Source organism: Mytilus californianus, unplaced genomic scaffold, assembly GCF_021869535.1.
Source record: "Mytilus californianus isolate M0D057914Y unplaced genomic scaffold, xbMytCali1.0.p SCAF_3, whole genome shotgun sequence".
Lineage (NCBI taxonomy): Eukaryota > Metazoa > Mollusca > Bivalvia > Mytilida > Mytilidae > Mytilus > Mytilus californianus.
The window spans coordinates 47,435,713-47,462,307 of record NW_026262679.1 but is presented as its reverse complement, the minus strand read 5'-3'; the positions used below and the strand labels follow the sequence as shown (position 1 = coordinate 47,462,307).

Below are 26,595 nucleotides of genomic sequence, written 5' to 3'. Positions count from 1 at the left end.
CAAAGGACATGGGGAAAGGGAAATAACTCCATTATTATTACTTTACAGATCTTTTTTGTTAATATATGCAGGGACATATAAGTCATTGATTATTATATATGTGTAATGTGTATATTTTCTATTTCATTTAGTTATCAAAATAATATATAAATATATAAGTTTCTTTTACTTTATCTAAAAACACAATAATAAGTTTCAAACATGGGACAAGGGAAGTAAATCTAAATTTTTCTGTTTCATGAGATGTGTTCTAATTTTATGTATCATAAAACATTGATAGCAATATGTATGTAATAGTGCCTAGACTACAGTAAAATTTTAAAGAGTGTATATTACAATATACATGTAATTAATGACATTTGCAAGCAACGTAAATAAAAAATGAAAACATACTATTGTGATTTTTGTACAAAAATAAGAATAACAACTATAATTAATGCTTATTATTCTAATTGGCCTTATAATTAAAGTATATGGCTAAATTTACTGTACTATATAGCTTTTCAGTTAAATCTATAGCTGAATTATCGTGCAAGTTCAATAAGTCTACAGAGAAGTAGGTTCGTCTCACTTTTGTTGGATCTCCCATTGTTAGCGTTGTGATATTGTTGACTACCGTTATAATAGTTATAGGGGTTTTGGTTTTCATTGTACATGTAGTTTTGCCTGTAAGACTGATTGTCATTGTTTTGTCGACCATAGGAGTGGTTATGTCTAAAGTTTCCGTTTTGTGTTTTACTTGTAGAAATAGAAGTTTTGTACTCATTATAAGGTTTAAGTCCAAATACTGGGTTCAAATGTGTTTTTATGCAACCACGGTCATATATTGGTATCACGTCGTAGTCATCCGAAGACACTTTGGTTTCCGGACAATAACTATTTTTTAAGTGTATGGATTTCTATGAAATTTTACCATAAGGTTTAGGACCACAAAAGGAAGTTGAGATTGATTTTGGGGGTTATGGTCCTAACAGTTCAGGAATTAGGGGCCAAAATGGGGCCCAAATAAGCATTTTTCTAGTTTCCAGACAATAACTTATGAAATGGTGTATGGATCTCTCTGAAATTATACCACAAGTTACCATGTCACAAAGGGATGGTGAGAATTTGCTTTGGGGGGTTATGGCTCAAACTGTTTAGGAATTAGGGGCAAAAAAGGGGGAAAACAAGGGTTTCCAGGTTAATGGACAATTACTTAAGTACAAAACATAATTTTAAAGCAGTGTAAGGGAGGTAATTCAAACACATATTGTCAAATTACCTCCCTTACACTGCTTGTAAATTATTTATAAAGAAACGTATTGTCTTTAGGTGATTAGCTGTCAATTTATTTTTAGAAGTTACTATTTTAAAAATGTTTAATAAAGGTAATTTAATTACAGCCATGATTATGTATGTGAAGGAATTTTATTTTTAGATATTACTATTTAATGTTGCTGATGGAGGCTTTTTAATTTTAGGCATGATTATGATGTCATTTTCTATTTTAAAAATTATTTAATTTTAGCCATGATTATGTATGTGAAGGAATTTTATTTTTAGATATTACTATTTAATGTTGCTGATGAAAGTGTTTTAATTTTAGGCATGATTATGATGTCATTTTCTATTTTAATACTTTTATGATGTATTTAAATGGGTTTTTATGGTTGCAAAGTCCTAGTTGTCAATTTATTTTTAGAAGTTACTTTTAAATGCTGATGAAGGAATCTTATTTTTAGATAATAATATTAAAAGTTGCTGATGAAGGTTTTTTAATTTTAGCCATGACTATGATGTCATTTTCTATTTTAATACTTTTATGATGTATTTAAATGGGCTTTTATGGTTAAAAAAAACATTTTTCTAGTTTCCAGACAGTAACTTGTGATTAAGTGTATGGATCTCTCTAAAATTATACTATAAGGTTCCATACTACAAAGGAAAGACTGCAATTGAGTTTGATGGTTAACGCTAAAAGGGGGATTCAAAAAGTTTGGGGGGAAGGGGGAGTTTCCAATTTTTTTAAAAGGGTTCATATTTTTTTTTCAAAATTTTCAAAATTTCAAATTTTTGAAAAATTTCAAGAAGAAATCTTCAATTGCACAGTATTGCGCATTAGATTTGTAAGATCTTTGACCACATTTATTTTGTGTCAGAAACCTATATTATGTCAGAAATTTGATCACAATCCAAAGTCAGATAGTATCAAGCTTGAATATTGTGTCCAAATTTGCCCCAACTGTTCAGGGTTCGACCACTGCGGTCGTATCAGGTTGCGCTTAGCGAAGCATTTTATCAAGATTCTGACGAGGCATTTTTTGCCTGATTGATTAAAATGAATGCCATCCTCTTGAAAAATGGACGTGTTAATACCACTTATGTCATTATTCAAAATGAATTTAACATCTGATTGATTTTCGCAATATTTCTTTATTTCCTCATTGAATTCTTTTGCTTTTTGTCGAGCCTGCGACTTTTATCGCAAAAGCGAGACATAGCAATCCTACATTCCGTTGTCTGCGGCGTCCACAAATATTCACTCTGTGGTTAAAACTTTTTGAAATTTTAATAACTTTCTTAAACTATACAGAACAGAAGCTTGTTTTGATCATATAATAGTATCCAGAAGTAAATTTCGTAAAAAAAAAATCAGGTTTATCTTTATTTTACTTATAAATGGGCTTAGTTTTTCTGCCAGTTAACATTACATTCACTCTGTGGTTAAAGTTTTTAAAATTTTAATTACTTTCTTAAAATATCCTGGATTTCTACCAAACTTGGACAGAAGCTTGTTTATGATCAAAAGCTAGTATCTAGAAGGAAATTTTGTAAAAATTTATTTTCTGTTTTCCCGTATATTACTTATAAATGGACTTAGTTTTTCTTCCAGTTAACATTACATAATAAGTCTGCAGTTAAAGTTTTTAAAACATTTATTAGATTCATAAACCATCCTGGACTTTTACCACACTTGGACAGAAGCTTCTTACAATCAAAAGATAGTATCTAGAGAAAATGTAAAAATTATCTTCTTTATCATTTGTTCATTCAATAAATTTATGTTTCAACTCTTTTATAAATCTATAGATTTGATTGCATACTGTATTCATTTTTTACAAGCATAACTTTTTTCATACATTTCAAACGTTTTATTTCATTAATTGTAAATCTATTATTTGCATTCCCCTATCACACTGAAAACATAGACAACAGCAAAAGTAGGCGAGACACTGGGTTCCGTGGAACCCTTACAAATTTTTATTTGTTGAAACAGGGCTGTTTCACATGATCAAATGTTGGTAAAACATGTATGATGGAACGAGTATGACTGTTTTTTGTGTTTTCTATAAGGTTTTTCATTTCATTTACACATGCAGTAGTTGTTTTGATACTCAAGTCATTGCTTCCTACACCTAAGACAATATGTCTGGTGTCTTTGTTGGTTGTTTCAAGAATAGTCTCCCCTGCACCTTTATTTTATTCTTCTTTCCTGGTCCAAGAACCTTGATTTTGGATTGTATGTTTCTGTACAGTTTTGATGCCAAAAATAATAGACCATTTCCATGAGAGTCAATAATTATTTCTAGATCTTGAGCATACCTGTATGGTTTTTCTTTCGAAATACTGTTATCATCATCTTTCTTTACTTTTTGTTCATCTCTGATTTTTTCATGAATACTGTTATCATCATATTTCTTTATTTTTTGTTCATCTCTGATTTTTTCACTTATATCTGTCATGTCATCATTTTGTGTTGTAAGCCCTGTAAATCGGTTGTCTGTGCTTATGGTTTCCTTGTATTCAATTTCAGGTACATGTATCTCATGAAGATTCAAGATCAGAATGTTTCTTGTTTAAAAACTGATTTTGCTCCTCAAAAGCCTCATTTTGTGTTCTAAGTTTTGGGTTTGACGACTCCAAATTTGTCAACGCTTTCTTTAAGTCAGAATTTTCCTTTAATGTGACAGTGTATGTAACTTCGTTTCTTTGTAAATTTATTTTTGTCAAAATTGACTTTTCAAAGTCTACAAGTTTCTTGTCAAGGACTACTGAACTTACAAATTGTTTCTTCATCTGATTAGATGATAACACAAGACTATGAAGCTCTTTTTCTCATTTTTGTTGATTTCCTTTCAGGTCATCAAGATTTTGATTTAGTTCTGACATTTTGCTATCATAGTAACTGTTATCTGTAGGGTTGTCATCTTTTAAGCCTGCACAGGTGTTTGACACTTCACATAGTTTACTCTCTAATAGTTGCAATGATGCAAGAGTATTTTCAGTAGGTTATTTATCACAGTATCATGTGTTCTTGGCGTTACAATTGTAGGGGTTGACATTTTCATAGGTTTTGTCTCACTTTGGTCTAATTGTGTTATGAAGTCGAGTGTATTCTGTGTTGGATGAATCAAGAAGACTATTGTGTTCACGATTTGTGACTGTATTGTCTTGATTAAAATGATTGTCTAGTATTGATTAAAGATATTGGAACTCTGTTTTTGTCCATGATAAATAATGTGTTCCTTGAACTGTTATGAAAAAGTTGTTGGATATAAATGAAATGTAAGTAGTTTGTTTGAGTCAGTATTTATTTCATCTTCAGTGCCCTTGAAAATTGTATAAATATTTCACCTATTGTTGCCCTCTTTAGTATTTTCTTTGTCTGTCCACTTGCAAGTATAGTTGTCAAGAGCCCCAAATTGGGAATGGTAGCAAGCGAAAAGCAAAAGTTTTTATCCAAAGCAGAAATCGATCTTTTGTTTCAACTCGGAATGCTACCATACACGCAGCTGGCCTGTACAAGTCGTGATCAAGTTTTTCAAAAGGTGCCTTGATTGCAATGCCTGTTGGTGGTTTTGTTGATCAGGCAACTTATACTTAATAAATTCAGTGTCGGGCATCCAAAGATTGGATTGAGTAACACTCTCAAAGGCAATTTAAGGTAGATCGTCAAAAATAGAAGCCATATTATTGTTAGTTTTTACAATGACGTGACAAGTTTTGGGTCAAAGAATGTAGATAATGGGCACGATGGCGATAACTGACTGTTGTGGTGGATGTTAACTATATAAGGAGTCTTTATATATTACTTGGAACCATTCCCTGAACCTTTGTCCTTCCATATTTAGGAATTGTTTATCATAGTTTGTCTATTATTAAAATGCACATGTTCCTCAACCAGAACCGGAAGTAATATTGATGGACTTATATATCTTCTTTATTATCAAAAATAAGTGGACCCCTTTTTATACAGTCGTATATTGGTATAACGTTGGCGTCGTCGCCGTCCGAAGACACATTGGTTTTCGCACTATAACTTAAGTTTAAGTAAATGGATCTCTATGAAATTTTACCATAAGGTTAAATACCACAAAAGGAAGGTTGGGATTGATTTTGGGGGTTATGGTACCAACAGTTAAGGAATAAGGGGCCAAAAATAAGCATTTTCTAGTTTCCAGACAATAACTTGTGGAACGGTGTATGGATCTCTCTGAAATTATACCACAAGTTTCCATACCACAAAGGGATGGTTAGGATTTGCTTTGGGGGGTTATGGCTCAAACCGTTTATGAATTAGGGGCAAAAAAGGGGGAAAAACAAGGTTGTCCTGGTTAATGGACAAATACTTTAGTACAAAACATAATTTAAAGCAGTGTAAGGGAGATAAATCAAATACATCATTTGAATTACCTCCCTTACACTGCTTTTAAATTATGTATAAAGTAATGGTTAATGAACAATTAAGACAATTTAAAACAGTGTAAGGGAGGTAATCCAAATACAACGTTTTGATTACTTCCCTTACACTGCTTTTAAATAATGTTTGAAGAAATGCATATTTATAAAGGAAGACCAATAAGAATATCTGCAAATGTTGCATCTTTTTTTTTACCAAAAAATCCATATGAAAGATTTGACACCATATTTTAAATTCTATTATAAAATAGATAAGTTAGCACTATGGTAAATTTAAATGGGTAATTATGGTTGCAAACTCCATTGGAAATTTGAATTGAGATTATGACCATATCTTGAGGGAAAGAATTTTTTTGGGGAAAAGGGGGGGGGGGGGGATAAAAAGAAATTGTGGGGGGTCAATTTTTTCTCATTTCAGATTTCAGAAATTAAAAAGAATTATTCTTCAAATATTATTTTTTTTTTCAAATTTCAAATATTGAAAAATTTCAAGAAGTAATCTTTAAGTGCACAGTATGGCGCATTAGATTTGTTAAATCTTTGACTACATTTATTTATTTGTTATGCCGAATCTAACTGTGTATTTAGATTTTTAATTTTGGGTCCAGTTTTCAAATTGGTCTACATTAAGGTCCAAAGGGTCCAAAATTAAACTTAGTTTGATTTTAACAAAAATTAAATATATGGGGTTCTTTGATATGCTGAATCTAAACATGTATTTAGATTTTTGATTTTGGGCCCAGTTTTCAAGTTGGTCCAAATTGTGGTCCAAAATTTGTTTGATTTCAACAAAAATTGAATATATGGGGTTCATTGATATGCTGAATCTAACCATGTATTTAGATTTTTTATTTGTGGGCCCCGCTATCAAATTGGTTCATATTGAGGTCAAAAGGGTCCAAAATTAAACTTTTGTTTGATTTCATCAAAAATTGAATTATTGGGGTTCTTTGATATGCCAAATCTAACCGTGTATTTAGATTTTTAAATTTGGGTCCCATTTTTTAAATTGGTCTACATTAAGGTCCAAAGGGTCCAAAATTAAACTTAGTTTGATTTTAACAAAAATTGAATTCTTGGGGTTCTTTGATATGCTGAATCTAAACATGTGTTTAGATTTTTGATTATTTGTCCCAGTTTTCAAGTTGGTCCAAGTTAGGGTCCAAAATTTAACTTTGTTTGATTTCAACAAAAATTGAATATATGGGGTTCTTTGATATGCTGAATCTAACCATGTATTTTGATTTTTGGGCCCGGTTTTCAAATTGGTCCACATTGAGGTCAAAAGGGTCCAAAATTAAACTTTGTTTGATTTCATCAAAAATTGAATTCTTTGGATTCTTTGATATGCTGAATCTAACCATGTATTTAGATTTTGGATATTGGACCATAATAGGTAAATTAAAAATTTTGAAGTTCTTAGACCACATTCATTCTGTGTCAGAATCCTATGCTGTGTCAAATATTTAATTACAATCCAAATTCAGAGCTGTATCAAGCTTGAATGTTGTGTCCATACTTGCCCCAACTGTTCAGGGTTCGACCTCTGCGGTCGTATCAAGCTGCGCCCAGCGAAGTATTTTACTTAGAAAAGTTGTTTCAAAAATAATGAATTTTTCCACTTTTAAGTTAAAAAAGCTAAGATTTTCTTTTTTCTTTTCTACAACAGCAAAATGACACCTTGTCTTGGGGACAGTCCCTCATTTAAGGGATATCCCTCATTTGGAGGGTTGTTCCCAACCTGATAATATTTTTATAAATCAAGGTAATTTGGTCACAATGTGTACCTTAAGGATAAAGTGATAAAAGATAAAAATGAACTCAATGAATGCACCAGTGACTTATTCATAAAACGAGTCCTGTATCTTCATAAAAAGAGTCCTGTAACACACCCCTTATTGTACTGTTTTTCTATAGCTATGCTGGGGGCAAAGTCGTACAACTTATATTAAATCTTTTCCCTTAAGGGGAATGTTTTATTATCTGACCAAAATTCTGTTACATAATTTGGTGAAATACCTTTGTCAGGTTAAATTATTTTTGTACACATCTAGTTACTCAAGTGTGAAGTGAGTAAATGTGAGTGAACAGATTTATTACCTGTATGATCATGTGATCAAAAGGTTAACATTTGACTCCAAATTAGTTTGATCTTTCCTTGAATAAAGACATGGATTATTTCCTTAGAACTTTGTTGGTACACCAAATATGTTCAGAGGTTTATGAGGAGTTTAAGGTATTATTTAGTTTTAATTATTTGCTTCAATGCGATCGCGTTGGGATTTGAAAGCATTTAGTTCTAGAAAATTACTTTTGTAGAATCAAAAAGATTTCACAAAATTTTCATGCAGAATAAGGTTGGATGTGAAACAAAATGATGACTATTACAGTTTCTTCACATTTGTTTATATATTGGAGAATTTTGTAAAACACTCTTCCAAATGTCCGTACATGTCTTCAAGTTTACAAGTTTTGCAAAAGCAGAGGCTGATTTAAGGGGGTGCCTTTCCCCTTATGGAGCTACATTTATGGGCCCCCCTTTTCAAAATCCTGGATCTGAAAACCTTATATTTATTAATATTTCTAGGGTCATTTGACTTAATTAAAATCAGAATGTATTGAGGCAAGTTTGACTTCTCTCATCAGCAAGTAGATTGTTCTAGTCTATACCTGTATGTAAAAATTTTCATGACCTGTTTTAATATTAAATGTTTCTTTTCAGTTCTTGGAGAACTATGAACTTACAGTCGTCTAACTTTGTATTCAGATGCATTTAGGATAGCCAGACATTATATTACAACTCTATTATATAGACTTTCAACAATGGTAGACCCAGTGTATACAGGTATAATAGTTAATAGAAAATAAAAAAAAAAACTTTTACCAACCCTGGTTTTTGTCGAGCCTGCGACTTTTGTCGCAGAAAGCTCGACATAGGGATAGTGATCCGGTGGTGGTGGCGTTATCTAACTTCTTAAAAGCTTAATATTTCAGAAGGTAGAAGACCTGGATGCTTCATACTTTGTATATAGATGCCTTATGATATGAAGTTTCCGTCTGTCATATGTCCTTTGTCCTTGACCTCATTTTCATGGTTCAGTGACTACTTGAAAAAAAAGTTGATTTTTTGTAATGTTAATTTCTCTCTTATTATGAGTAATAGGATAACTATATTTAGTATGTGCGTACCTTGCAAGGTTCTCATGCCTGTCAGACAGTTTTCACTTGACCTTGACCTGGACCTCATTTCATGGATCAGTAAACAAGGTTAAGTTTTCGTGGTCAAGTCCATATCTGAGATACTATAAGCAATAGGTCTACTATATTTGGTGTATGTTATGATTGTAAGGTGTACATGTCCAACTGGCAGGTGTCATCTGACCTTGACCTTATTTTCATGGTTCAGTGGTCATAGTTTAGTTTTTGTGTTTTGGTCTGTTTTTCTAATACTGTATGCAATAGGTCAACTGTATTTGGTGTATGGAAATATTTTACGATCTTCATGTCAGTCTGGCAGGTTTTATTTGACCTTGACCTCATTTTCAGTTTTCTAGTTGGTCCAAATTAGGGTCCAAAATTAAACTTTGTTTGATTTCAACAAAAATTGAATATATGGGGTTCATTGATATGCTGAATCTAACCATGTATTTAGATTTTTATGCCCCCGCCGTAGCGGTGGGGGCATTAAGTTTTACCCTTGTTCATCTGTACGTACGTACGTACGAACGTCCGTCCGTACGTCCCAAAATTGGTTCCGTTCTCTAACTTGAGTTTGCCTCAACAAAATGTTATGAAACTTATACACAATGCTTATTACCACAAAACACAGATCAAGTTTGAATTTTGGTGGCGTCACTTTAACCGTTCTAGAGTTATGCCCCTTTATAAATGGAAAAATTGCAAAATTTTTAGTTTCCGTTCTCTAACTTAAGTTTGCCTCAACCAAATGTTATGAAACTTATATACAATGCTTATTATCACAAAACACAAATCAAGTTTGAATTTTGGTGGTGTCACTTCAACCGTCCTAGAGTTATGCCCCTTTATAATTGGAAAAATTGCTAAATTTTTAGTTTCTGTTCTCTAACTTAAGTTTGCCTAAACCAAATGTTATGAAACTTATACACAATGCTTATTACCACAAAACACAGATCAAGTTTGAATTTTGGTGGCGTCACTTTAACCGTTCTAGAATTATGCCCCTTTATAAATGGAAAAAATTGCAAAATTTTTATTTTCTTCTAAATATCAAGTTATTTTTAAAATTGGAGTTATCGTCCTTTGTCCATGATTATAGTTGAATCAACTACAATCAATGCTTTATACAATGCAATGTTTAATTTTGACTTTCACTGATAAAACACAGATCAAGTTGAATTTGGGTAGTGTCACTTTAACCATTATTGAGTTATGCCCCTTTATAAATAGAAAAAGTGCAGAATTTTTAGTTTCTGTTCTCTACTTAAGTTAGCCTCAAACAAATGTTATGAGACTTACACACAAAACTCAGATCAAGTTCAAATTTGGGTAGCGTCACTTTTACTGTTCTTCAGTTATGTCCCTTTATAACTATATGATATGCAAGCGGGGGCATCATCTGTGTCCACATGTGGACACTATCCACATTTATTTATTTGTGGGCCCCGCTATCAAATTGGTTCATATTGAGGTCAAAAGGGTCAAAAATTAAACTTAGTTTGATTTTAACAAAAATTGAATTCTTGGGGTTCTTTGATATGCTGAATCTAAACATGTGTTTAGATTTTTTATTATGGGCCCAGTTTTCAAGTTGGTTCAAGTTAGGTTCCTGAATTTAACTTTGTTTGATTTCAACAAAAATTGAATATATGGGGTTCTTTGATATGCTGAATCTAACCATGTATTTTGATTTTTGGGCACGGTTATCAAATTGGTCCACATTGAGGTCAAAAGGGTCCAAAATTAAACTTTGTTTGATTTCATCAAAAATTGAATTCTTTGGATTCTTTGATATGCTGAATCTAACCATGTATTTAGATTTTGGATATTGGACCATAATAGGTAAATTAAAAATTTTGAAGTTCTTAGACCACATTCATTCTGTGTCAGAAACCTATGCTGTGTCAAATATTTAATTACAATCCAAATTCAGAGCTGTATCAAGCTTGAATGTTGTGTCCACACTTGCCCCAACTGTTCAGGGTTCGACCTCTGTGGTCGTATCAAGCTGCGCCCAGCGGAGCATTTTACTCTTAAAAGTTGTTTCAAAAATAATGAATTTTTCCACTTTTAAGTTAAAAAAGCTAAGATTTTCTTTTTCTTTTCTACAACAGCAAAATGACCCCTTGTCTGGGGGACAGTCCCTCATTTAAGGGATATCCCTCATTTGGAGGAGGGTTCCCAACTGATAATATTTTTATAAATCAAGGTAATTTGGTCTGAATTTTTCCCCTTATGGAGCTACATTTATGGGCCCCCCTTTTCAAAATCCTGGATCTGAAAACCTTATATTTATTAATATTTCTAGGGTCATTTGACTTAATTAAAATCGGAATGTATTGAGGCAAGTTTGACTTCTCTCATCAGCAAGTAGATTGTTCTAGTCTATACCGGTATGTAAAAATTTTCATGACCTGTTTTAATATTAAATGTTTCTTTTCAGTTCTTGGAGTACTATGAACTTACAGTCGTCTAACTTTGTATTCAGATGCATTTAGGATAGCCAGACATTATATTACAACTCTATTATATAAACTTTCAACAATGGTAGACCCAGTGTATACAGGTATAATAGTTAATAGTAAATAAAAAAACAACTTTTACAAACCCTGGTTTTTGTCGAGCCTGCGACTTTTGTCGCAGAAAGCTCGACATAGGGATAGTGATCCGGTGGCGGTGGCGTTAACTTACTTCTTAAAAGCTTTATATTTCAGAAGGTAGAAGACCTGGATGCTTCATACTTTGTATATAGATGCCTTATGATATGAAATTTCCGTCTGTCATATGTCCATTGTCCTTGACCTCATTTTCATGGTTCAGTGACTACTTGAAAAAAAAGTTGATTTTTTGTAATGTTAATTTCTCTCTTATTATGAGTAATAGGATAACTATATTTAGTATGTGCGTACCTTGCAAGGTCCTCATGCCTGTCAGACAGTTTTCACTTGACCTTGACCTGGACCTCATTTCATGGATCAGTAAACAAGGTTAAGTTTTCGTGGTCAAGTCCATATCTGAGATACTATAAGCAATAGGTCTACTATATTTGGTGTATGTTATGATTGTAAGGTGTACATGTCCAACTGGCAGGTGTCGTCTGACCTTGACCTCATTTTCATGGTTCAGTGGTCATAGTTTAGTTTTTGTGTTTTGGTCTGTTTTTCTAATACTGTATGCAATAGGTCAACTGTATTTGGTGTATGGAAATATTTTACGATGTTCATGTCAGTCTGGCAGGTTTTATTTGACCTTGACCTCATTTTCACGGTTCATTGCTCAATGTTAAGTTTTGTGTTTTGGTCTGTTTTTCTAATACTGTATACAGTAGGTCAACTATGTTTTGTGAATGGAAATATTTCACGATGTACATGTCAGTCTGGCAGGTTTTATTTGACCTTGACCTCATTTACACGGTTCATTACTCAATGTTCAGGCCTCGACAATAACGCTTGTCCGATTGTCCGGTACCAGAGGAAAAAAAGGTCGGACAAGTAAAAGCTATATCAAGCCTGTCAGACGGGACAAGTAAAATTATTCTGCAGAAAATAAATTTAATCCAACTTTGATGAACAAAGTAATTATAAACAAAAAACAAGAAAAGAAGATAAAAACAAGTATTAATTTGACATGTTTACTTGCAATCGATAATTTAAAACTGGTTCTTTGTCAGGTACTTTTTAAGAGGTTAAAGGCATACTTTTCTCGGAAACCAGTCTTACTGATCCGAATCAGCGATGTGCTTTGTAGATAAGGTAACTTTTCAAGACAGTTCGTCACCAGCTCGGCACCGTAGGAGACATATTTAATAGACATGATTGATAGACAGTTTGGCAATGCAGGAGACATTTGGGACCAAGACAAATCAGTACCTGGTTTTCCGACCTTATTCTGTTGCTTTATTATAAATACCATACCGGTAAGGGAGCTACCATTTGATATTTATGGGGGGGCTAGGATGAAAAATTTTGTCCTGCATTTTTTTTTAGTTGTAATCTCTGTCCTGCTTTTTTATTTTTCACTCTGTTCAGTCCTGCCTTTTTTTTTAAAGTTTATCCTGACTTTTTTTTACCTAAATCGTCATCCTGACTTTTTTTTTTGCAAGTGTCTCATCCTGCCTTTTTTTTACTCAAAACTCCTGTCCTGCCTATTTTTTTCAAATTTCATTTACATGCAAAGAAATGTTTTATGGTTTAAGTTTTAAAGGATAATATTAATATTTGGTTGGATATGTTTTTATTCTTGTTGAGATAAATATATTAGAAATTGATTGAAATATGACATTGATTAAAGGAGAATTTTTTGTACTAAAGAAAACATAAACAATCCGGGTTACACTTATCAATCCTTTAAATAAACTTATTCTAAAAGGTTACCTATTCAACACTGTAAATTAATCTTTGAATATTGTTTTTATTGGTTTAAATATTGATTTTGTCATCAATGAATTAAAACCATACCAAATATTACACATATCTATGTACTTTCACAGTTCTACAATCTGTCAATACCTATAGTTTGGCATTGCACAAGGTCATGTTTTTCTCTTGACTGGTAATGACGTATTTACCCTTAATCCATGGATGTTGGATGTGTACTGATTGATATTTAAGCCTTAGATACATGATTTTTATGCCCCATTTATGGGCATTATGTTTTTCGGTCTGTGCGTCCGTTCGTTCGTCCGTTCGTTAGTCTGTCTGTTCGTTCGTCTGTCTTTTCTTTCGTCTGTCTGTTCTTTCGTCCATCTGTCCACTTCAGGTTAAAGTTTTTAGGTTACAGTTTTTGGTCAAGGTAGTTTTTGATGAAATTGAAGTCCAATCAACTTGAAGCTTAGTACACATGTTCCCTATGATATGTTTTTGTCGAGCCTTCGACTTTAGTCGAAAAAATGAGACATAGCGATCCTACATTCCGTCGGCGTCGTCGTCGGCGGCGTCCACAAATATTCACTCTGTGGTTAAAGTTTTTCAAATTTTTAATAACTTTCTTAAACTATCCTGGATTTCTACCAAACTTGGACAGAAGCTTGTTTATGATCATAAGATAGTATCCAGAAGTAAATTTTGTAAAAATAAAATTCCATTTTTTCCGTATTTTACTTATAAATGGACTTAGTTTTTCTGCCGGTAAATATTACATTCACTCTGTGGTTAAAGTTTTTAAAATTTTAATAACTTTCTTAAACTATCCTGGGTTTGTACCAAACTTGGACAGAAGCTTGTTTATGATCATAAGATAGTATCTAGAAGTAAATTTTGTAAAAAAATAAATCCATTTTTTCATTATTTTACTTTTTAATGGACTTAGATTTTCTGCCAGGAAACAACACATTCACTCTGTGGTGAAAGTTTTTAAAATTTTAATAACTTTCTTATACTATTTTGGATTTGTACCAAACTTGGACAGAAGCTTGTTTATGATCAAAAGCTAGTATCTAAAAGGAAATTTTGTAAAAAAATAAATCCATTTTTTCCGTATTTTACTTTTAAATTTTCTTCCAGTTAACATTACATTCAGTCTGCAGTTAAAGTTTTTAAACATTTATTAGATTCATAAACTATCCTGGAATTTTACCAAACTTGGACAGAAGCTTCTTACAATCAAGATAGTATCAAGAGGAATATTTTTATTAATTTACTTCCTCATTTTTGTTGAGCCTGCGATTAACAGAAAAAGTAGGCGAGACACTGGGTTCCGCGGAACCCTTACGAATTTTTTATTAGTTGTTATTGGCTTTGAACTAGCTGTCAGTAACTGCGAGTACTCTCAGATCTGTACTTTGTGTCTTTTTGTTTTTGGGATGTATAAGTACCCATTTACGTCTACTTTGTGTTTTTATACGACTGCAAAAATTTTTTGCGGTAGTATATTGGTACATGTATTACGTTGTCGTCTTCGTCTTCTGAAGACACATTGGTTTTCGTACTCTAACTTTAGTTTAAGTGAATGGATCTCTATGAAATTTTACCATAAGGTTCAATACCACAAAAGGAAGGTTGGGATTGATTTTGGGGGTTATGGTACCAACAGTTAAGGATTTTTTTTGTAACTTCCAGACATAACTTGTGTGTTAGTGTATGGATCTCTCTGACATTGTACCACAAGGTTTTTTGGGATAAAAAGAAATTGTGGGGGGTCAATTTTTTCTCATTTCAGATTTCAGAAATTAAAAAGAATTATTCTTCAAATATTATTTTTTTTTTCAAATTTCAAATATTGAAAAATTTCAAGAAGTAATCTTTAAGTGCACAGTATGGCGCATTAGATTTGTTAAATCTTTGACTACATTTATTTATTTGTTATGCCGAATCTAACTGTGTATTTAGATTTTTAATTTTGGGTCCAGTTTTCAAATTGGTCTACATTAAGGTCCAAAGGGTCCAAAATTAAACTTAGTTTGATTTTAACAAAAATTAAATATATGGGGTTCTTTGATATGCTGAATCTAAACATGTATTTAGATTTTTGATTTTGGGCCCAGTTTTCAAGTTGGTCCAAATTGTGGTCCAAAATTTGTTTGATTTCAACAAAAATTGAATATATGGGGTTCATTGATATGCTGAATCTAACCATGTATTTAGATTTTTTATTTGTGGGCCCCGCTATCAAATTGGTTCATATTGAGGTCAAAAGGGTCCAAAATTAAACTTTTGTTTGATTTCATCAAAAATTGAATTATTGGGGTTCTTTGATATGCCAAATCTAACCGTGTATTTAGATTTTTAAATTTGGGTCCCATTTTTTAAATTGGTCTACATTAAGGTCCAAAGGGTCCAAAATTAAACTTAGTTTGATTTTAACAAAAATTGAATTCTTGGGGTTCTTTGATATGCTGAATCTAAACATGTGTTTAGATTTTTGATTATTTGTCCCAGTTTTCAAGTTGGTCCAAGTTAGGGTCCAAAATTTAACTTTGTTTGATTTCAACAAAAATTGAATATATGGGGTTCTTTGATATGCTGAATCTAACCATGTATTTTGATTTTTGGGCCCGGTTTTCAAATTGGTCCACATTGAGGTCAAAAGGGTCCAAAATTAAACTTTGTTTGATTTCATCAAAAATTGAATTCTTTGGATTCTTTGATATGCTGAATCTAACCATGTATTTAGATTTTGGATATTGGACCATAATAGGTAAATTAAAAATTTTGAAGTTCTTAGACCACATTCATTCTGTGTCAGAATCCTATGCTGTGTCAAATATTTAATTACAATCCAAATTCAGAGCTGTATCAAGCTTGAATGTTGTGTCCATACTTGCCCCAACTGTTCAGGGTTCGACCTCTGCGGTCGTATCAAGCTGCGCCCAGCGAAGTATTTTACTTAGAAAAGTTGTTTCAAAAATAATGAATTTTTCCACTTTTAAGTTAAAAAAGCTAAGATTTTCTTTTTTCTTTTCTACAACAGCAAAATGACACCTTGTCTTGGGGACAGTCCCTCATTTAAGGGATATCCCTCATTTGGAGGGTTGTTCCCAACCTGATAATATTTTTATAAATCAAGGTAATTTGGTCACAATGTGTACCTTAAGGATAAAGTGATAAAAGATAAAAATGAACTCAATGAATGCACCAGTGACTTATTCATAAAACGAGTCCTGTATCTTCATAAAAAGAGTCCTGTAACACACCCCTTATTGTACTGTTTTTCTATAGCTATGCTGGGGGCAAAGTCGTACAACTTATATTAAATCTTTTCCCTTAAGGGGAATGTTTTATTATCTGACCAAAATTCTGTTACATAATTTGGTGAAATACCTTTGTCAGGTTAAATTATTTTTGTACACATCTAGTTACTCAAGTGTGAAGTGAGTAAATGTGAGTGAACAGATTTATTACCTGTATGATCATGTGATCAAAAGGTTAACATTTGACTCCAAATTAGTTTGATCTTTCCTTGAATAAAGACATGGATTATTTCCTTAGAACTTTGTTGGTACACCAAATATGTTCAGAGGTTTATGAGGAGTTTAAGGTATTATTTAGTTTTAATTATTTGCTTCAATGCGATCGCGTTGGGATTTGAAAGCATTTAGTTCTAGAAAATTACTTTTGTAGAATCAAAAAGATTTCACAAAATTTTCATGCAGAATAAGGTTGGATGTGAAACAAAATGATGACTATTACAGTTTCTTCACATTTGTTTATATATTGGAGAATTTTGTAAAACACTCTTCCAAATGTCCGTACATGTCTTCAAGTTTACAAGTTTTGCAAAAGCAGAGGCTGATTTAAGGGGGTGCCTTTCCCCTTATGGAGCTACATTTATGGGCCCCCCTTTTCAAAATCCTGGATCTGAAAACCTTATATTTATTAATATTTCTAGGGTCATTTGACTTAATTAAAATCAGAATGTATTGAGGCAAGTTTGACTTCTCTCATCAGCAAGTAGATTGTTCTAGTCTATACCTGTATGTAAAAATTTTCATGACCTGTTTTAATATTAAATGTTTCTTTTCAGTTCTTGGAGAACTATGAACTTACAGTCGTCTAACTTTGTATTCAGATGCATTTAGGATAGCCAGACATTATATTACAACTCTATTATATAGACTTTCAACAATGGTAGACCCAGTGTATACAGGTATAATAGTTAATAGAAAATAAAAAAAAAAACTTTTACCAACCCTGGTTTTTGTCGAGCCTGCGACTTTTGTCGCAGAAAGCTCGACATAGGGATAGTGATCCGGTGGTGGTGGCGTTATCTAACTTCTTAAAAGCTTAATATTTCAGAAGGTAGAAGACCTGGATGCTTCATACTTTGTATATAGATGCCTTATGATATGAAGTTTCCGTCTGTCATATGTCCTTTGTCCTTGACCTCATTTTCATGGTTCAGTGACTACTTGAAAAAAAAGTTGATTTTTTGTAATGTTAATTTCTCTCTTATTATGAGTAATAGGATAACTATATTTAGTATGTGCGTACCTTGCAAGGTTCTCATGCCTGTCAGACAGTTTTCACTTGACCTTGACCTGGACCTCATTTCATGGATCAGTAAACAAGGTTAAGTTTTCGTGGTCAAGTCCATATCTGAGATACTATAAGCAATAGGTCTACTATATTTGGTGTATGTTATGATTGTAAGGTGTACATGTCCAACTGGCAGGTGTCATCTGACCTTGACCTTATTTTCATGGTTCAGTGGTCATAGTTTAGTTTTTGTGTTTTGGTCTGTTTTTCTAATACTGTATGCAATAGGTCAACTGTATTTGGTGTATGGAAATATTTTACGATCTTCATGTCAGTCTGGCAGGTTTTATTTGACCTTGACCTCATTTTCAGTTTTCTAGTTGGTCCAAATTAGGGTCCAAAATTAAACTTTGTTTGATTTCAACAAAAATTGAATATATGGGGTTCATTGATATGCTGAATCTAACCATGTATTTAGATTTTTATGCCCCCGCCGTAGCGATGGGGGCATTAAGTTTTACCCTTGTTCATCTGTACGTACGTACGTACGAACGTCCGTCCGTACGTCCCAAAATTGGTTCCGTTCTCTAACTTGAGTTTGCCTCAACAAAATGTTATGAAACTTATACACAATGCTTATTACCACAAAACACAGATCAAGTTTGAATTTTGGTGGCGTCACTTTAACCGTTCTAGAGTTATGCCCCTTTATAAATGGAAAAATTGCAAAATTTTTAGTTTCCGTTCTCTAACTTAAGTTTGCCTCAACCAAATGTTATGAAACTTATATACAATGCTTATTATCACAAAACACAAATCAAGTTTGAATTTTGGTGGTGTCACTTCAACCGTCCTAGAGTTATGCCCCTTTATAATTGGAAAAATTGCTAAATTTTTAGTTTCTGTTCTCTAACTTAAGTTTGCCTCAACCAAATGTTATGAAACTTATACACAATGCTTATTACCACAAAACACAGATCAAGTTTGAATTTTGGTGGCGTCACTTTAACCGTTCTAGAATTATGCCCCTTTATAAATGGAAAAAATTGCAAAATTTTTATTTTCTTCTAAATATCAAGTTATTTTTAAAATTGGAGTTATCGTCCTTTGTCCATGATTATAGTTGAATCAACTACAATCAATGCTTTATACAATGCAATGTTTAATTTTGACTTTCACTGATAAAACACAGATCAAGTTGAATTTGGGTAGTGTCACTTTAACCATTATTGAGTTATGCCCCTTTATAAATAGAAAAAGTGCAGAATTTTTAGTTTCTGTTCTCTACTTAAGTTAGCCTCAAACAAATGTTATGAGACTTACACACAAAACTCAGATCAAGTTCAAATTTGGGTAGCGTCACTTTTACTGTTCTTCAGTTATGTCCCTTTATAACTATATGATATGCAAGTGGGGGCATCATCTGTGTCCACATGTGGACACTATCCACATTTATTTATTTGTGGGCCCCGCTATCAAATTGGTTCATATTGAGGTCAAAAGGGTCAAAAATTAAACTTAGTTTGATTTTAACAAAAATTGAATTCTTGGGGTTCTTTGATATGCTGAATCTAAACATGTGTTTAGATTTTTTATTATGGGCCCAGTTTTCAAGTTGGTTCAAGTTAGGTTCCTGAATTTAACTTTGTTTGATTTCAACAAAAATTGAATATATGGGGTTCTTTGATATGCTGAATCTAACCATGTATTTTGATTTTTGGGCACGGTTATCAAATTGGTCCACATTGAGGTCAAAAGGGTCCAAAATTAAACTTTGTTTGATTTCATCAAAAATTGAATTCTTTGGATTCTTTGATATGCTGAATCTAACCATGTATTTAGATTTTGGATATTGGACCATAATAGGTAAATTAAAAATTTTGAAGTTCTTAGACCACATTCATTCTGTGTCAGAAACCTATGCTGTGTCAAATATTTAATTACAATCCAAATTCAGAGCTGTATCAAGCTTGAATGTTGTGTCCACACTTGCCCCAACTGTTCAGGGTTCGACCTCTGTGGTCGTATCAAGCTGCGCCCAGCGGAGCATTTTACTCTTAAAAGTTGTTTCAAAAATAATGAATTTTTCCACTTTTAAGTTAAAAAAGCTAAGATTTTCTTTTTCTTTTCTACAACAGCAAAATGACCCCTTGTCTGGGGGACAGTCCCTCATTTAAGGGATATCCCTCATTTGGAGGGTTGTTCCCAACTGATAATATTTTTATAAATCAAGGTAATTTGGTCTGAATTTTTCCCCTTATGGAGCTACATTTATGGGCCCCCCTTTTCAAAATCCTGGATCTGAAAACCTTATATTTATTAATATTTCTAGGGTCATTTGACTTAATTAAAATCGGAATGTATTGAGGCAAGTTTGACTTCTCTCATCAGCAAGTAGATTGTTCTAGTCTATACCGGTATGTAAAAATTTTCATGACCTGTTTTAATATTAAATGTTTCTTTTCAGTTCTTGGAGTACTATGAACTTACAGTCGTCTAACTTTGTATTCAGATGCATTTAGGATAGCCAGACATTATATTACAACTCTATTATATAAACTTTCAACAATGGTAGACCCAGTGTATACAGGTATAATAGTTAATAGTAAATAAAAAAACAACTTTTACAAACCCTGGTTTTTGTCGAGCCTGCGACTTTTGTCGCAGAAAGCTCGACATAGGGATAGTGATCCGGTGGCGGTGGCGTTAACTTACTTCTTAAAAGCTTTATATTTCAGAAGGTAGAAGACCTGGATGCTTCATACTTTGTATATAGATGCCTTATGATATGAAATTTCCGTCTGTCATATGTCCATTGTCCTTGACCTCATTTTCATGGTTCAGTGACTACTTGAAAAAAAAGTTGATTTTTTGTAATGTTAATTTCTCTCTTATTATGAGTAATAGGATAACTATATTTAGTATGTGCGTACCTTGCAAGGTCCTCATGCCTGTCAGACAGTTTTCACTTGACCTTGACCTGGACCTCATTTCATGGATCAGTAAACAAGGTTAAGTTTTCGTGGTCAAGTCCATATCTGAGATACTATAAGCAATAGGTCTACTATATTTGGTGTATGTTATGATTGTAAGGTGTACATGTCCAACTGGCAGGTGTCGTCTGACCTTGACCTCATTTTCATGGTTCAGTGGTCATAGTTTAGTTTTTGTGTTTTGGTCTGTTTTTCTAATACTGTATGCAATAGGTCAACTGTATTTGGTGTATGGAAATATTTTACGATGTTCATGTCAGTCTGGCAGGTTTTATTTGACCTTGACCTCATTTTCACGGTTCATTGCTCAATGTTAAGTTTTGTGTTTTGGTCTGTTTTTCTAATACTGTATACAGTAGGTCAACTATGTTTTGTGAATGGAAATATTTCACGATGTACATGTCAGTCTGGCAGGTTTTATTTGACCTTGACCTCATTTACACGGTTCATTACTCAATGTTCAGGCCTCGACAATAACGCTTGTCCGATTGTCCGGTACCAGAGGAAAAAAAGGTCGGACAAGTAAAAGCTATATCAAGCCTGTCAGACGGGACAAGTAAAATTATTCTGCAGAAAATAAATTTAATCCAACTTTGATGAACAAAGTAATTATAAACAAAAAACAAGAAAAGAAGATAAAAACAAGTATTAATTTGACATGTTTACTTGCAATCGATAATTTAAAACTGGTTCTTTGTCAGGTACTTTTTAAGAGGTTAAAGGCATACTTTTCTCGGAAACCAGTCTTACTGATCCGAATCAGCGATGTGCTTTGTAGATAAGGTAACTTTTCAAGACAGTTCGTCACCAGCTCGGCACCGTAGGAGACATATTTAATAGACATGATTGATAGACAGTTTGGCAATGCAGGAGACATTTGGGACCAAGACAAATCAGTACCTGGTTTTCCGACCTTATTCTGTTGCTTTATTATAAATACCATACCGGTAAGGGAGCTACCATTTGATATTTATGGGGGGGCTAGGATGAAAAATTTTGTCCTGCATTTTTTTTTAGTTGTAATCTCTGTCCTGCTTTTTTATTTTTCACTCTGTTCAGTCCTGCCTTTTTTTTTAAAGTTTATCCTGACTTTTTTTTACCTAAATCGTCATCCTGACTTTTTTTTTTGCAAGTGTCTCATCCTGCCTTTTTTTTACTCAAAACTCCTGTCCTGCCTATTTTTTTCAAATTTCATTTACATGCAAAGAAATGTTTTATGGTTTAAGTTTTAAAGGATAATATTAATATTTGGTTGGATATGTTTTTATTCTTGTTGAGATAAATATATTAGAAATTGATTGAAATATGACATTGATTAAAGGAGAATTTTTTGTACTAAAGAAAACATAAACAATCCGGGTTACACTTATCAATCCTTTAAATAAACTTATTCTAAAAGGTTACCTATTCAACACTGTAAATTAATCTTTGAATATTGTTTTTATTGGTTTAAATATTGATTTTGTCATCAATGAATTAAAACCATACCAAATATTACACATATCTATGTACTTTCACAGTTCTACAATCTGTCAATACCTATAGTTTGGCATTGCACAAGGTCATGTTTTTCTCTTGACTGGTAATGACGTATTTACCCTTAATCCATGGATGTTGGATGTGTACTGATTGATATTTAAGCCTTAGATACATGATTTTTATGCCCCATTTATGGGCATTATGTTTTTCGGTCTGTGCGTCCGTTCGTTCGTCCGTTCGTTAGTCTGTCTGTTCGTTCGTCTGTCTTTTCTTTCGTCTGTCTGTTCTTTCGTCCATCTGTCCACTTCAGGTTAAAGTTTTTAGGTTACAGTTTTTGGTCAAGGTAGTTTTTGATGAAATTGAAGTCCAATCAACTTGAAGCTTAGTACACATGTTCCCTATGATATGTTTTTGTCGAGCCTTCGACTTTAGTCGAAAAAATGAGACATAGCGATCCTACATTCCGTCGGCGTCGTCGGCGTCGTCGTCGTCGTCGTCGGCGGCGTCCACAAATATTCACTCTGTGGTTAAAGTTTTTCAAATTTTTAATAACTTTCTTAAACTATCCTGGATTTCTACCAAACTTGGACAGAAGCTTGTTTATGATCATAAGATAGTATCCAGAAGTAAATTTTGTAAAAATAAAATTCCATTTTTTCCGTATTTTACTTATAAATGGACTTAGTTTTTCTGCCGGTAAATATTACATTCACTCTGTGGTTAAAGTTTTTAAAATTTTAATAACTTTCTTAAACTATCCTGGGTTTGTACCAAACTTGGACAGAAGCTTGTTTATGATCATAAGATAGTATCTAGAAGTAAATTTTGTAAAAAAATAAATCCATTTTTTCATTATTTTACTTTTTAATGGACTTAGATTTTCTGCCAGGAAACAACACATTCACTCTGTGGTGAAAGTTTTTAAAATTTTAATAACTTTCTTATACTATTTTGGATTTGTACCAAACTTGGACAGAAGCTTGTTTATGATCAAAAGCTAGTATCTAAAAGGAAATTTTGTAAAAAAATAAATCCATTTTTTCCGTATTTTACTTTTAAATTTTCTTCCAGTTAACATTACATTCAGTCTGCAGTTAAAGTTTTTAAACATTTATTAGATTCATAAACTATCCTGGAATTTTACCAAACTTGGACAGAAGCTTCTTACAATCAAGATAGTATCAAGAGGAATATTTTTATTAATTTACTTCCTCATTTTTGTTGAGCCTGCGATTAACAGAAAAAGTAGGCGAGACACTGGGTTCCGCGGAACCCTTACGAATTTTTTATTAGTTGTTATTGGCTTTGAACTAGCTGTCAGTAACTGCGAGTACTCTCAGATCTGTACTTTGTGTCTTTTTGTTTTTGGGATGTATAATTACCCATTTACGTCTACTTTGTGTTTTTATACGACTGCAAAAATTTTTTGCGGTAGTATATTGGTACATGTATTACGTTGTCGTCTTCGTCTTCTGAAGACACATTGGTTTTCGTACTCTAACTTTAGTTTAAGTGAATGGATCTCTATGAAATTTTACCATAAGGTTCAATACCACAAAAGGAAGGTTGGGATTGATTTTGGGGGTTATGGTACCAACAGTTAAGGATTTTTTTTGTAACTTCCAGACATAACTTGTGTGTTAGTGTATGGATCTCTCTGACATTGTACCACAAGGTTCCATATCAAACAGGGAATGCTGGGATTGATTTTGGGGGTAATTGCCTCATAACTTGTGTGTTAGTGTATGGATCTCTCTGACATTGTACCACAAGGTTCCATATCAAACAGGGAATGCTGGGATTGATTTTGGGGGTAATTGCCTCAAAATATTAGGAATTAGGGGCCAAAAACGGGTAAAAAACAAGCATTTTTCTAGTTTCATGACACATAACTTGTGTGTAAGTGTATGGATTTTTCTGAAATTGTACTACAAGGTTCCATATCACAAAGGCAAAGCTGGAATTGAGTTTGGGGGTAATTGCCCAAAAAGTTTAGGAAAAAGGGGCCAAAAATAAGCATTTTTCTAGTTTCCAGACAATAACTTGTGTTCAAGTGTATGGATCTCTCTGAAATTGTACTGCAAGGTACCATACCACAAAGGGAAGGCTGGGATTGAGTTTGGGGTTGATGAATAATAAGGGGGTTCTAAAAATTTTTGGGGGGGGGATTTTTTTTTCTTTAAAATTTTCCATTTTAAATTGGTTATATTTGATTTATATATGAAAGCAAATAATAATGATATGGTTTGAATAGGTAAATTAAAATTTTTTAAGTTCTTAGACCACATTCATTCTGTGTCAGAAACCTGTGCTGTGTCAAATATTTAATCACAATCCAAATTCAGTGCTCTATCAAGTTTGAATGTTGTGTCCATACTTGCCCCAACTGTTCAGGGTTCGACCTCTGCGGTCGTATCAAACTGCGCCCAGCGGAGCATTTTATTGTTAGATGTATTTCTATTTTTATCCATCTGATGGTTAAAGCCCTTTTCAACTGATTTTTATAGATTGTTCTTATGTTGTACTGTTACACCTCTGTCCCAGGTTAGGGGGAGTGTTGAACACTTACAAACAAACATGTTTAACCCCGACACATTTCATTCTTTATGTGCCTGTCACAAGTCAGGAGCCTGAAAGTTCAGTGGTTGTCCTTGGTTCATTTTTGTCATATTTGTTTTTATGTAAACTGTTTTGTTATAAATTAGACTGTTAGTTTTCTCAATTGAATTATTTCATATTTTTAGTGTCTTAGGGCCTTTTAAACCCGACCATATGATTTAGGGTTATCTCATTGTAGAAGGCTGTACAGTTGCCTATAATGACTTACATCTACTTCATTTGAACTTTGGTGGATAGTTGTCTCATCATACCACATCTCCTTATTTTTATATGAATGTGTTAGATTGAATAAACATTAATTTTATAAAGAACTATAAATAAAATAAAGTTTTAAGTTTCCATCCTTAGATATTTTATACGTATCTGATATTTTAGAGGAACCCAACAACTGAACAGAGCAGAACAGTATTCAATGACCTTGAAGAGCATTTAGCAATGTGTACAGTAAAACAGCTATCTTTGTAGTTACCAAAGAGTATGGTATAATAGGTCCTTATGATATTTTTTTGACTATTTGAGGATCATCTGTGTTCAATAAATATCATAAGGACCTAAGAGCTATGGTTCCGCAGCTATAAATAATATGGTTGGTTGATCTATTTCATTTTATATATTTTTATGTGTAATGTTGTATATGTATTTATTTTTTAAATAGGTTGCTTCAAAGAATTGATGGTAAGGTAGCTGCAGAACCGTAGCTCTTAGGTCTTTATGATATTTTTTGACTTCTTGAGGACCATCTATGTTCAATAACTATCATAAAGACCTAAGAGCTACAGTTCCGAGCTAACAGTAAGGTTGGTAGATTTATTTCATTTTATATATTTTCATGTTTATGGTTGTATATATATTTATTTTTTATATAGGTTTCTTCAAAGAATTGATGGTAAGGTAGCTGCGGAACCGTAGCTCTTAGGTCTTTATAATATATCATAAGGACCTAATTAACAGCTACAGTTCAGCACCTAATAGTAAGATTGGTTGATATATTTAATTTGATATATTTTCATGTATATTGTATATATATTTATTTTTTATATATTTTTCTTCAAAGAATTGATGGTGAGGTAGCTGCGGAACCATAGCTCTTAGGTCTTTATGATATATCATAAGGACCTAATTAAGAGCTACAGGTCCGCACCTAATAGTAAGATTGGTTGATTTATTTCATTTTATATATTTTCATGTATATTGTTGTACATGTATATATATTTATTTTTTATATAGGTTTCTTCAAAGAATTGATGGTAAGGTAGCTGGGGAACCATAGCTCTTGGTCTTTATAATATATCATAAGGACCTAATTAAGAGCTACGGTTCCGCACCTAATAGTAAGATTGATTGATTTATTTCATTTTATATATTTTCATGTATATGCTTGTATATATATTTATTTTTTATATAGGTTTCTTCAAAGAATTGATGGTAAGGTAGCTGAGGAACCGTACCTCTTAGGTCTTTAAAATATATCATAAGGACCCAATTAAGAGCTATGGGTCCACACCTAATAGTAAGATTGGTTGATTTATTTCATTTTATATATTTTCATGTATATGGTTGTATATATATTTATTTTTTATATAGGTTTCTTCAAAGAATTGATGGTAAGGTAGCTTCCGAACCATAGCTCTTAGGTCTTTATAATATATCATAAGGACCTAATTAAGAGTTACAGTTCAGCACCTAATAGTAAGATTGGTTGATATATTTAATTT

At 32.7% G+C, this 26,595-nt stretch overlaps 1 long non-coding RNA gene across 2 annotated transcripts in view; it reads left to right on the top strand.

Annotated features, from left to right (window-relative positions):
* The first annotated feature begins 8,412 nt into the window (after window positions 1-8,412).
* LOC127734735 (uncharacterized) overlaps window positions 8,413-26,595 on the top strand; it is a 33,265-nt gene continuing 15,082 nt past the window's right edge. The window contains exon 1 of one of the 2 annotated variants that reach the window (XR_007997730.1): window positions 8,413-8,524. This is a non-coding gene — a long non-coding RNA (uncharacterized LOC127734735). Of the gene's footprint in view, window positions 8,525-17,348; window positions 17,461-26,595 lie in introns of those variants that run through there. The other variant, XR_007997729.1, reaches the window with a different exon arrangement.